The sequence below is a fragment of the Primulina tabacum genome, chromosome 4 (genome assembly GCF_025594145.1).
Source record: "Primulina tabacum isolate GXHZ01 chromosome 4, ASM2559414v2, whole genome shotgun sequence".
NCBI classification, from domain to species: Eukaryota; Viridiplantae; Streptophyta; class Magnoliopsida; order Lamiales; family Gesneriaceae; genus Primulina; species Primulina tabacum.
In genome coordinates, this window is record NC_134553.1 from 49,792,237 (window position 1) to 49,805,105 (window position 12,869).

At 39.2% G+C, this 12,869-nt stretch overlaps 1 long non-coding RNA gene across 1 annotated transcript; it reads right to left on the reverse strand.

Annotated features, from left to right (window-relative positions):
- Positions 1-8,938: 8,938 nt before the first annotated feature.
- Positions 8,939-10,915, reverse strand: LOC142541756 (uncharacterized). Its single transcript, XR_012819461.1, has 2 exons — positions 10,756-10,915; positions 8,939-9,149 (listed from the first exon to the last, which is right to left on the reverse strand). It is a non-coding gene; the product is annotated as an uncharacterized LOC142541756 (long non-coding RNA).
- Between the last annotated feature and the right edge of the window lie 1,954 nt (positions 10,916-12,869).

Here is a 12,869-nt window from a genome sequence, read left to right on the forward strand (position 1 = left end):
TACCCAGGAACCCAGGTCTCATCATGCCTGCCAACACCCAAGGTTTCCAATCTAGACTGAGAAATCATGATAAGCCCTCTCACGGAAGTCATGTCCGAGTTGACCAAAGCCGTGTAAAATACATTACTTTGGGAGTTATCAAAATGATTTCGGAGGATCTACAGATGGTGACTTTAACCGAGCACGGAAGGATTGATTCCAGCAAGAAAGTTTGAGAGTGAACAATGCAAGCCGATGAGGTGGCCCAATGATCAGTTTTGGCCCCCAATATTTGCAAGGCATCAACTTACCTCACAATGACGTCTTTGTCATCCAGGACAAAATTGCCAACTATGATATAAACAAGTATTCGTGGATTCAGACAGTTATGTAAATGTCATATTTTAGAAAGCCCTTGATGAGATGGATTTAAAGGGTTACAGGCTGGAACCAGTGGAGACTGCTCTTTTTTGTTTTGCAGGTCATAATGTGTACCCGAGATTAGAGAGAGTGCTTCCCCTGACAATTGGAACTGAGGACCTAAGAAAGTCAATCATGAAAACTTTTACAGTGGTCAGTGCGCCTTAATCATATAACATCATTATAGGATGGCCGGTCATGAATTCCTTCATGGTCGTCGCCTCAACTTACCATAATAAAAATCAAATTCTCCGTGGGGAAAAGAGAGGGAAAAGTCTGGGGAGATCAACCATCCTATCAGAAATGCTATGCTGAGACAGTCAGGGCTGAGACGAAGAGAGCAATGTGTGAGAGGGATAATAGAAGGGTGGGTAACGAAGAAGTACATTCGATGGGGGAAGTGTGGGCCATGATGGAGGAAGGACTAGAACAAGTGGATCTAGTTCTCAGTCATCCCGGGAAAGCTACCAAAGTGGCTCATGATCTTGAAACCTCTACTCGGACCAAGTTGCTGAATTATTTACAGATAAATGAGGACATCTTTGTGTGGTCCCCCTCAAATTTAGTTCGGATCTTGGTCAATGTTGTTGAACACAAATTAAACATTATCTCGGGTTCCTGAACTATGATGCAGAAGAGAAACATTTTGGGCTCAATAAGAACATAATAATAACTGAGCAGGTGCAAGAATTGCTTAAGGCCAAGCACATCCGAGAAGTCCAATTCCCTGTTTGGCTCTCAAATATGGTACAGAAAGCCACTGGCAAATGGAGAATGTGCGTGGACTTCAGGGACTTGAATAAAGCTTGAACCAAAGATTTCTACCCTTTCTCGGATCGATCAGTTGGTGGACTCAACCTCAGGGTATGAATTGCTTTGTTTTATGGATGCTTATCATGCGTACCACCAAATCCCCTTGGCCCAAGAAGATCAAGACAGGGTCAACTTTATCACCATGGGTGGTACATTCAGTTTTACGGTTGTGACATTTGTACTGAAGAACGTAGGGCCACTTATAAGCTATTGATGGATAGAGTATTTGAGAAATAAGCCTGGAGAAAATTTGATGTATACGTGGATGATATTCTTGTTAAATCTATAGAGAAATCTTGTTTCATACCAGATCTCTAGGAGACATTCTCGTCTTTTAGAGAATATATGGTGGAATTAAATCCAGACAAGTGTACTTTTTAGGTTAAGAGTGACAAATTTTTTGGGTCCATGGTGACCAAGAAGGGGATTGATGTCAACCCGGAAAAGGTAAGAGCTATCTTGGAAATAACTTCCCAAATCTTTTAAGGAAGTGCAGAAGCTTACAGGTAAGATCGCTGCCCTGTCTTGATTCATTTCTAGATTGGCACATCGAAATTATCCCTTCTTTCAAGTATTGAGAAAGACCCAGAAATTTGGATGGGATGATAAGGCTGAACAATCCTTCCAAGGTCTTAAAAGTCATATGGCATGGCTATCCATCCTGGTAAATCCCTAGCCAGGAATGAAGTTGGGGTTTACCTATCTGCAACCGAACATACTGTCAGCTCAGTCCTTATCTGAGAAGAAGGATCTGATCAGAAGCCTTTCTACTATGCCAGTCATGCCCTCACAGGACCCGAGTTGAGATTTACTGGGCTCGAGAAGGTAGCCCTGGCCCTAGTAATCACCGTGAAAAAATTAAGACCTTACTTTTTGTCTCATCATATTACTTTTCTCACCAATAGTCCACTCGGAAGAATAATGACCAACCCATATATCTTCAGGAAACTGGTAAAATGGACGGTGGAGCTAGGGGAATATGATATTGAGTACCAGCCAAGGACTGATATTAAAGCTCAATCCCTTTTAGATTGAAATGACTCAGCTCGGGCAAAAAAAACGTGTGGAGGATATTTGTGGATGGTGCTGCCCACAAGGAAGGGAAATGGTGCAGGAGTTGTTATAATCTCTCCAAGTGGGGAGAAGATTAAGATCTTCATAAGATTTGATTTCCAAACTTCAAATAATGAAGCTGAATATTAATATGTTCTAATCGGGATGAGAGACTCTTGGGAAACAGGAGCCACCTAGGTCATCATTTACTCCGATTCAGAGTTGGTTACTCAACAGATGAAAGACTCTTATGAAGTTAGGGAAGAAATACTGTTGAAAATTTGAGGACTATTCAAGAGTTGTCAAAAAGCTTAACCGAATGGAGTGTAGAACAAATTCTGAGAGAAGAGATAACAGAAGCCGATACCTTAGCCAAAATGGCATCATCTCTGACCGGGATAAAGGAAATGAGTATTATTCATCAAAAAAAGCTCATATCTATGATAGAAATTGGTTTGTTGGTTCCTCGAGAAAACACATGGATAACTCCCCTGCTCAAATATATCCCGATTGCTAAGTTACCCGAGGATCCTGGCCAAGCTCAAAAAATCAAAAAACAGGCCCCTCATTTTGTGGCTTTGAATGGAGTGTTATATCGATGATCCTATCAGGACCCAATGACAAAATGCTTGGCCGGGGACGAAGCCAAGTATGTATTTAAATAACTTCATGGGAGGTGTTGCAGGGACCACATCGAGTCTATGGCACTAACTCGTAAAGCATGGTTAGTAGGATTTTGTTGGCCTAATATGAAATCAGATATTTTCCAAGTGGTCCGATCTTGTGAAGGTTGCCAAAAACATGAAAATTTCATCACATCCCGGTCTTAGCCATGAAACCTATTCAAGCGTGTCATGTCCTTTCGATCATTGAGACTTGGATATTGTGGGAACCTTTCCAATAGCCCCAACACAAAATTAGTTCTTGTTGGTCACAGTATATTATTTCTCCAAGTGGGTGGAGGCCGAGCACTTGGCCAGAATCACAGAAGAAGAAGTGTTGAAATTCTTGTGGAAAAACATAGTGTGCCGGTTTGGACTACCAAGGAAGTTGATATCTGACAATTGTCGGTAGTTTCACGGAAGAAATTTGAGAACCTAGTGTGAAGAGATGAAGATTGTACATTCCTTTACTTTGGTTGCCTACCTACAAGCTAATGGGATAACCGAGGTCACCAACCGCACCATTATTCAACCCTTAAGATCCTGGCTACAAGGAGTCAGAAAAGATTGGGTTGAAGAAATACTATGTGTTCTATGAGCCTATCGAACTACTCCTCGGCTTGCCACTGGGAAACACCTTTCAGTTTGGTTTATGGCTTCGAGACAGTGTTACCTGCCAAGATAGGGCGAATTTCAGCCCGGGTAGAAGCCTACCTAGAAGGGAATAACAACGTTCGGGCTCAAGAGTTAGAACTTGTGGAAGAAATAAGAGAAAGGTTAACATACGAATGGAAGCCTATCGAATCCGAGTCATGCGAACCTACAACAAGCAAGTTTGACCCCGGGATTTTCAGGTTGGTGATTTTGTCTTAAAGAAAGCTAACATATCCGGAGACGTGGGAAAACTAGAAGCTCAATGGAAAAGATCTTACAGAGTAATCCAAAAAGTCAGTTCATTAGCATTATATATAGAGGATGGCGAGGGCCGATCACTCTAAAGGCCCTGGAACGCTTTTCATTTAAAGAAATATTATTCATAAATTGTAATGATCATTCAAGTATCAATGAAGTTTGTTTTGTTCGTTTTTGTACATATGGAAAATCTTACATAGGCCTGAAAGACATGAGGCCCCAACTTTCTATCTAAAGCCCTGGAGTTATGAGGCCCCGTCACTATATCTTACATAACCTCGGGAGGCATGAGGCACCAGCTTCCTATCTAAAGCTCGGGAGTTATGAGGCCCCAGCACTATATGTTACATATGCTCGGGAGCCATGAGGCCCCGACATCCTATCTAAAGCCCGAGAGTTCCAAGACCCCCACATTTTTTCTTATCTAAATCCAAAATATCGGGCCTCGTAAGAATTTGTCAGTAATACTTATCAATTGTTCAGAACTAACCTGGTTACTTTCTAAAACACTTAAATAATTTTTACAAATTTTTATGACGCGGTTATTAATCAAAGTGGTCGAACTATATCAGTCCAGCCTGAAAGGCCAGTCCACCCCTCAAAACTTAGAGAAAGTTTTATAATCCGTAAGTTTCGTGTGAAGGATCAGGTGTCTCGGGTTCGACAGTCCGAAGGACCCGGTTACTTCCGGACACTTAAAATATTTTTACTATGTTATTAATATCGGTTAATCCGATCTACTAGAAGAATCAAGTAATAAAACATAGGAAGCGAGTTTGTGGAGAAAATTTTTTCATTAAAATAGCTAAGTACACAAAATGGCTCATGGCCGGGAAATTACAAAACATATTCTATATTGTTCGGGCTCTCAGACCCTGTAGCATCGGTGTCCTTCGGTCATCTTTTTCCATCATCTTTGTTCGGAAGTGAGTTGATGGCTCGGTCGAAATCCGGAAAGTCCTCCCTATCAGCCTAAAGAAGACCAGCCTATTCAAACTACTCCTTACACTTGTTGAAGTTGGTCTGGAAGAAAGAATAAGCTTTATCTTTGTTGACCAGTTTGAACTCCTTAGACAGAAGGAAGGAAGTCCGTGATTTCTCCTCGGAGTGCTGTCGGGCCCCCAAGGTAACCACTGCCTCATTGGCCCGAGTTAAGGAAGTCTCTGTTTCTTCAGTCGCCACCCGAGCCTGAATACGGGAAGTCTCAAGTTGCTCCACCAATCTCCTTCGGGAGACCTCAGCCTCTACCTGAGTCTACCTTAGCTCCATCTGTGCCTCCTCCATCTGCTAGTGGGCTACCTCCACAACGGTTCTCATCCCAGCCTCTTCTTTCGCGTGCAATTGGCGGGATCGATCCATTTCATCCTTAATTTAGCCATGAGTCCGATGGCAACTCGGGCCCTGACCTACCTCCCTTTTGGCCAGGGGAGAAACATACTCGTAAACAACCACTAGCATTTGAAGGCCATGAATAAATATAAAGTATAGAAGCCCTTTGGGATTGATCAGCATGGTCCAAAGGACCGAGATTAATAAGGGTGAAGCTAGAAGGGATGGATCCGAGAACTCGGAGGTCCTCATCAGAGTCGGATTGCAGATAATGGCTGTGGTAAAAACCAGGAAGCACCTTGCCCTTTCTCTAGACATTGGAAGGCCCAATAACCGGGGGTGAGAGTTTAGATTGTTTGGATTTTTTGAGGTTTTGGCTTAAAATTGTGACGGAAAGGACGGGGAAGGGTTTTTTGGAGCTTGCAGTAGAGCGGGGAGGAGGAGAAGCTGGGGTGGAGTCAGAGAGAATGGCTGTGGACTCACACCCAGATGAGCCACACACATTTTCTTCGGAAGTAGAAGAGGTAGAGTCAGACGTTTTGAAAAAACACAAGGAGAAAGAAAACTTACAAGGAGCAAGAAAACTTACAGGGAGTAGAGAAAATACGGTGGGTTAGTCGGAAAAACAGGAATAGCTCACTGGACAAGACCATTGCGTTTGAGAAGTTGAGATGGATGCTGATATGCAGGAAGATCAAGGTTTTTCAAAAGTGAGAAATGATGAAGGCGGTCAAATACTTATAGGGGCATGAGGATTAATCGCGGATGTTGAGCAGAGGATGAGTGAACAATCAGGATTTAACTAGGAAGTTGAACCGGGTCACCAAGAAGACAAAAAAGTCGGGTCAGGTAGGCGAAGCGACGTCTTTCATATTTTTGTTTTTTCAATTGCTATGGTTTATATCCCGTTTCCATTAGCCCTAGCCCACCTAAAATTGAAAATGTATTAATCTTCCACCTAATTACAATCTGGCCCTTTTGGACATCGAGTAGGACTGTAACCCGACTATTTAATGAAGGAGTGGTGATGCCCCACAAAGAGCCAGGATCATCTTCAGACTCGAACATAATAAGAGATCAAGAGCCTAGGGCTACCGAGAGGAAGAACAACTTAGGTAAATATAGTGCTCTTACATAAACCATCCATGAGTATGCAGCAACTAGAGAAGCTGATTAAACCATCACATATTCAAACAAACCCAGACTCTCTGTCTAAGTCCTAACATCATAACCACTACCCGAGCACCTCGAGACAGGCCTCGATTCCGAGCCCACAGGTATGGATCACAATGCCTCTAAATCATTAATATGTCGGTCAGTGCGTGTAGGGGCGATGGACGGGAGATAGTATGGGTTGTCGGGAGTGAAAATGTCATGTGGGCGAGGCATAGGCAGTCGCTCGATCATGAGGAGTATTTGGACACTGAAAATTTTGATTTTTTTGCCACCCCTAATACCATAAACAATGCTTTGATATAACAAGGCTCCAGCAAGTCTTCATCATCTCCTGATTCATTGAATAAAATTGTTGTGTAACATTGTTGAAGCTCATTGGGATCTCATCTGTCAGCATGTCTCAGTAATTATCCAACACTTATTCCTCAAATTGACCAAATACATCAAATCTTGAAAATGAGATAATGTTTAAAAAAAGGCAATCATTATGGTTGTTAATTGTCAGTGTACCTGAGCATTTATTGTTATGTATCATTTCAGGAAAAAGTTAAAGACATGTGGCATCTTATGTTATTTTTGGTCAAGTCGTGTGTATGACCTGGATAGGGCCGTTCAAATTTGAATGCTAAAATTCTACTATCAAATGATGATTCAAGACTCAAGAAATAATCTACAATCTACAATCTTTTATCTGAGAGAATAATATCCAAGACTCGCTGTTACCTTGCTGAAGGAGATCAAGTACACAGTCAAAAGTCTTTATTAAATCTTCTAGGATCACTTGTCTACTTAAATATCACATTGTATTCAAAGAATCAATTTGATTAGTGAATAGTCTTTCGACACAAAAATTTGTCGAAATTAGTTGTGTTGATTTCTGAGAGTTCCAGTAGGCAAATGATAAGTTTTGTTGAAGTGGTTTTTTCAAATTGCCTATACTAACCAAACTCTTTCAGTATAAATCTTCTAGAAATAGAAGAATGAGAAACGTAGAAGGACTTTTGTCCAGAAAATATATGTTGTTCTTTCATTAGCTTATTTGCTTCTTTGTATACCCAACTATCTGTAGCACTTCTGAAATAATTCTTGATTAGTTTACTGAGACCAGTCGATCTTTCTTTCGCGATTTGTTTCAAAAAGATAACCTGATGTTCTCAATCAGATTGAGATTTTCCTTGATTGTTAGTAGAGTTAAGGGCCCTAAAAGTGTAAAGAAAAAAGTTTATAATGTGTTTTTTCGCCCCTTCTAAACACATTCACCGATCCTAACAGTAAGAATAAATTAATTTTGGAGATAATTTTGTATTTGAATGGAAGAATTCGGAGGTGTGGGAGGATTTCAAATCAACAAAATATTTGAAATATATGTACTTTAAATGACTATGTTAAGACCCACTCAACTAAACTTTAAATATAGACTCTCGTGTATATATATGAGCGATTGTGTGTGAGGATTTAATCTATTAAAGTGTGTGTATCTTTCAAATGTATCCTCATACTTGGGCTTGCTCTCATTCTAGCTCATTTTTTCATGTAGACTGCTCATGCTTTGAATCCCCTTCAAAAGCTTGTATTTGATCTTCAAGATGTTGTGTTTATGTGCTCCAAGAATGATATATACGTTAGATACAAGAATATGACCGTTTGGAAAATTTCTATACTATTTCTGATATTGAAATAGTCATTTCCGCCTTGTTCATCACGTTTCCCGAGCCCAACTGATTTTGAAGTTTTTGTTCAGTTTTGCTCGTCAGCTAAACTGAACATGCTCAAGTGAAGCAAAATGATGAGGTCAGCTGAAATCAGTCTTCTTGATTTTAGTCTGCACAGAACTCGTATCTTCATTGTCATTATCAGCATTTTACACTCTGATTCAGACATTGATTTGTGAATATGATTTGTAGATCATTGTCTTAGATTCGAAACACATACTGAATCGTTTCATTTGGATAATCGAGCTGATCAGCCTGACCAATATATCACAATTGCTCATGTTCCATTGATTGTTATTTTTGTGCAATCAGTTTGATCTGACAACCATCAATTTGCCTATATAACATTCAATTTAGCCCAAATGACATGAAATAAAACTTGTCCCAAATTGATTCAATCAACTTGGTGGCTAGTCATTCATATCACTGAATTGTGAGATATCACCAAAACACTAAAGCTTGCTAGATTTTCATTGGCTAATTCGAGTTTCAGATATTTTGGTTCTTGAAATATTGAACAACGATGAATTATATCGAGTTTGGTTTTCAAATAAAGCGGAAAACGCACAAAATAATCATTCGTAGAAACCGATTAAACATTTTGTTAAGCATTTAAAAGATATAAGCAACAAAATATTATGCTTTATATTGTTCATATAACATCTCTACTGGGATGTATATTGAGAATGGGCTCGTGGCCATTGAATTTTCCACATTATATCCTCTGCAATTAATTATATTCAATTATCTAGTCGTTTCCAACGTCTACTAATTCAAAATGATGCTAATTTTTTTTTATAAAGCTCACATTTTCGAAAATAACCTTTGAATAGTTTGCATGCATGCAGTCATACTAAAATACCATTTAAAAACAATCATAAGTATTTGTCAATAAAAATATAATGAAAGCATAAACAAGTAAAAATCCTAACATCCATCAGTGAAATAAATCAGCGTATATAAAAATATTCAAATCCTCTCAAACTCATAAAATCATAAATATGCGGAAAACATGTGGTCCTCGATTCGTGCTCCCCACCAGGCATGTCTACTCAGAGTTCGGCACATCCAGTCTCCTCGATATCATGCTCACCTGCATCACGGATGCCTAGTGAGTTTAAAAACTCAACACACTTGTACCAGAAATAACAAGTACATATACATAGCACACAAAAGTGAAAAAATCATGTAATCAACATACCTTTCATGAACTTTAAAAGTGTAATGTAAACGTGTTGTATGAATTCGTAACATGTCAAAACAGCTAATCATTAATCATCATTCATCGTTCATCATTCATCATTTTTTTAGTGAATTCAGTTCATTAGTGGTGACTATCGTACATCATTCATCATTTACGATGGATCCATCATACATAGAACCGCAGTACCCGACGGCTGTTGGACATCAGTGACAGTGTTACCCATCCACTGTGCCTAGGACTCATCATCATCATTTACATATACGTCTTAAGCATTTATATATACTTCGATAGCCACAACTAATTCTCATCATTCAAAACATCATAATTTTCATCACTTATCAAAATTACGCACGTGCGTAAATTTTCTTAAAATCAAGCATGCAACGTATATTTCATAAATTCATAAAAATCGTGATCATGATGCATAAACATTTAAAAACATGATAAAATGTGCTCAGGGCGCTGCCAGGACTAAAACCTCACCCCGGGTGCAAAATGACCATTTTTCCCCTGGAAACCCAAAATGACCGTTTTACCCCTGAACTTCTAAATTTCGACCCGAAGCTTACCGAACTCCTTGAATCATCCCAAAAAAAATTTAAAATTATATCTTAGACGTAAACTCGAGCCCGTTTCAAAACATAATCGACTCATTTTAAAACTTGGACCGGAGCCCCGATTTTAACCCGAATCGACTCGAAACTTAACCAAACTTTTCCCAACTTTTTACCACACCTTATAAACATATAAAAGGCCCTAAAAACATCAAGACCAGACCAACAAACCCTTCGAACCAGCCCTGCAAGTTGCTGGAAAACAAACAACCATCGACCCTCGAAAACCCTAGCTCACCGAACCACCATAAATTCGACCCTAGCTTGAAACTGAATGGACCAGCTCCTAAGCAACCTCTCCTAGACCACCCTAGGACCCTACTGGACTCAATGACCCCATGGCCCCAGCCCCATACAGCCTACACACTGGACACGCACGCTAGGAATCGAAATCGCTCAACAAACTACCGAGCCATTCCTCGGCCTACTCCCTTCGACTTGCTATCGAACCAAGACCAGCAACTCATGGCTCCCTCATAGCCCTGTTACGGACCCAAGTGGGTCAGCTTCTTGACCAGGGTCGAGCCGTGCACTGCTGCACCTACAAAACTTTCGATTTACCCACTAGACGTGCCATGCGACCCTCAAAACACACAGCCCTTGCTACCAACCGTGAATTGCTCAAAACATAGCCCTAGACCTCCATGATCTGCACAAGACTCGGCCCCTACCATGCTACAATAGAAGCCCCTTGCACCAAAACAATCAGAACGTGAGATGCATTCAAAACCGTGAGCATGCAACCAAAAATAATGAAATTTCATGTCAAACCTTCAACAAAACGTTCACCCATGCTAGATCGAGAGATTTCCATGCACTTACACACATTTTTACATAATAATGGCATGAATGATACAAAAAAAAAAGGAATACATGCGTGCCTTGATGTGCTAAGCTCGAAAACCTAAGAGATTTGCGCGTCGGGGAGGCACCGGAAGAGCGGGGATGAAATTTTCTTGAAGAAAAATGGATGAGCCGATTTTTCTCTCCTAAATGCTGCTGGAAACGAAGGTGGAGGCTGAAGAATAGAGGGGAGGGGCGGCCGCTTGCTTGCTTTAGGTTTAGGGTTTGCAAAATAGGTTTAGGTTCCAATTAAAATGCACTAATGGGCCCTAGAAAATTTTTAAAAGGGTTTTGAGCCCGTTAAGCTTAAAAATAGGAACATCAAGCCCAAACACACTCCCGAAAAATATTTCATTTTGGTAAGTTTTTTAAATATCGCCCAAGCCCTCAAAAAGTCATCTGAATCGTTAAAATTTGTGTACCGGTAAAAAATATGCTTTGACGGGTAAAAATACCCAGCAAAGCCCATTTTGAAAAATGCATTTAAAACACCTTATATTAATTTAAAAAATTAAACATGTAATTAAAATAATTTTCCTGATAATTTCCCGGTCTCCGCTCCTCGATCGAGCGCGAAATGCATCTAGAAACCCTAATGCATGAACTTTTAAAAATGTCATGAAATAAATCCCATCATGCAATAATTATGCATAAAAATAATTAAACACATAATTTAAATAAACCATAGATTGCATGCATTCAGGTTACGTAAATTTAAATTCCTGGACCTTACATTCCCTCATGATATTTGTACCATGCTATAAAATAATGTTGTCTTGCTAAAAAAAACCAGATATCTCTTCATGTGTTTCGTGTCAAAATACCTCGTCTTCAGTCAGATTCTGATTTTGTTCTATCAGATTCTTTCTAACTTAAAACTTCTTCTTCTTCATATGTATTTTCTTATGAGGCAATATTCTCAAACTGGTATACTTGAACAAGATCTTGATAATAAATTGTTTCTTCAATGTCCGGGGATGGATCATTGCGTTTTATTCCTCTTCTATCATTTTCTAGACAATTGGTCGAAATGTGACCTCTTGCTCCTCATGTACAACAATTACAATCTTTAAAACTTTCATTAGCGCGGGTGTGAGCTCTTATGAAAGTTTTTTTTGTAGGCGTTCTTCTCGTGCTTTGAGATGTGCTCGATACTTGGGATGACATCCTACTTCTTGATGGTTCACTCTTTTGCCCAGATTTATAAGATCTGGGTTTTTGTCTATAACATACTCTTCTTGGTTTCCAAGAACCACTTTCACTTCTTCCACTTATGGCATATGGATGAGATCTAAAGCTCTTCTTTTTCTCCCTTTGTAGCTTACTTTCAATGATTGTTGGAAGATTATTTTCTTTACAACATAAAAGAGTATGTTTATTAATACCCTTTAATCGTTTGTAATTCTTTTGTAATGTTGTCATATTACACAATTCTACCAATTTTCTTTTGAGAAAAGAGGCTCTTTGTGCCAAGTATATTTCTTTTTTCTCTTTGTCTTGATTGTTAAAATAGTCTACCCGTATACATTATGCTTTAAATAAGGTAGCTATTCTTCCGACTATCTAACAGAGAGATTTTTCCGGCTAGGACTGATTCTTTAATTTCTATCGATGTTATCTCTCATGCAATTTTAACTGATATCATAAGACTTATTTCTAAAAGTTATATGAATCTTTCTCTATTGAGATCAAGTACTCTTGCTGCGATTCTCATAGCCGACGTTCAATCATCTATGAGATTTTCTCTGTTTTTCAAGTCTAGTATATCAAGGTTAAGTATAATCCCATAAGAATTTAAAGGTTCCAAAACAGATTTCCCATAAGGCGTTTGGTGCAAAATAATTTGTCTTATCTTTGATCTTGTTCTCGCTGGGTGTGCTTCTCCTGCAATATGAAAATCTGTTTGAGGTCCTCTCATATTTGTATTATAAGATCCCACGCTTTTCCTTGATGGTTCATGAAAAGATGACCATGTTATTGCAGTGGTTCACCCCCAATTGTGTTCATCTTAAGATCTACGACCCTGAGATTTGCAAAAGATTCTGCAAGGTCTTGGAAATCATCGAGACAAATCTTTTCTAAAATTTTTATCAGATTATTTTTTTTTCTGAGAGATTTTTAATTAGATTGATAATTTATTTTCGTCGATTAA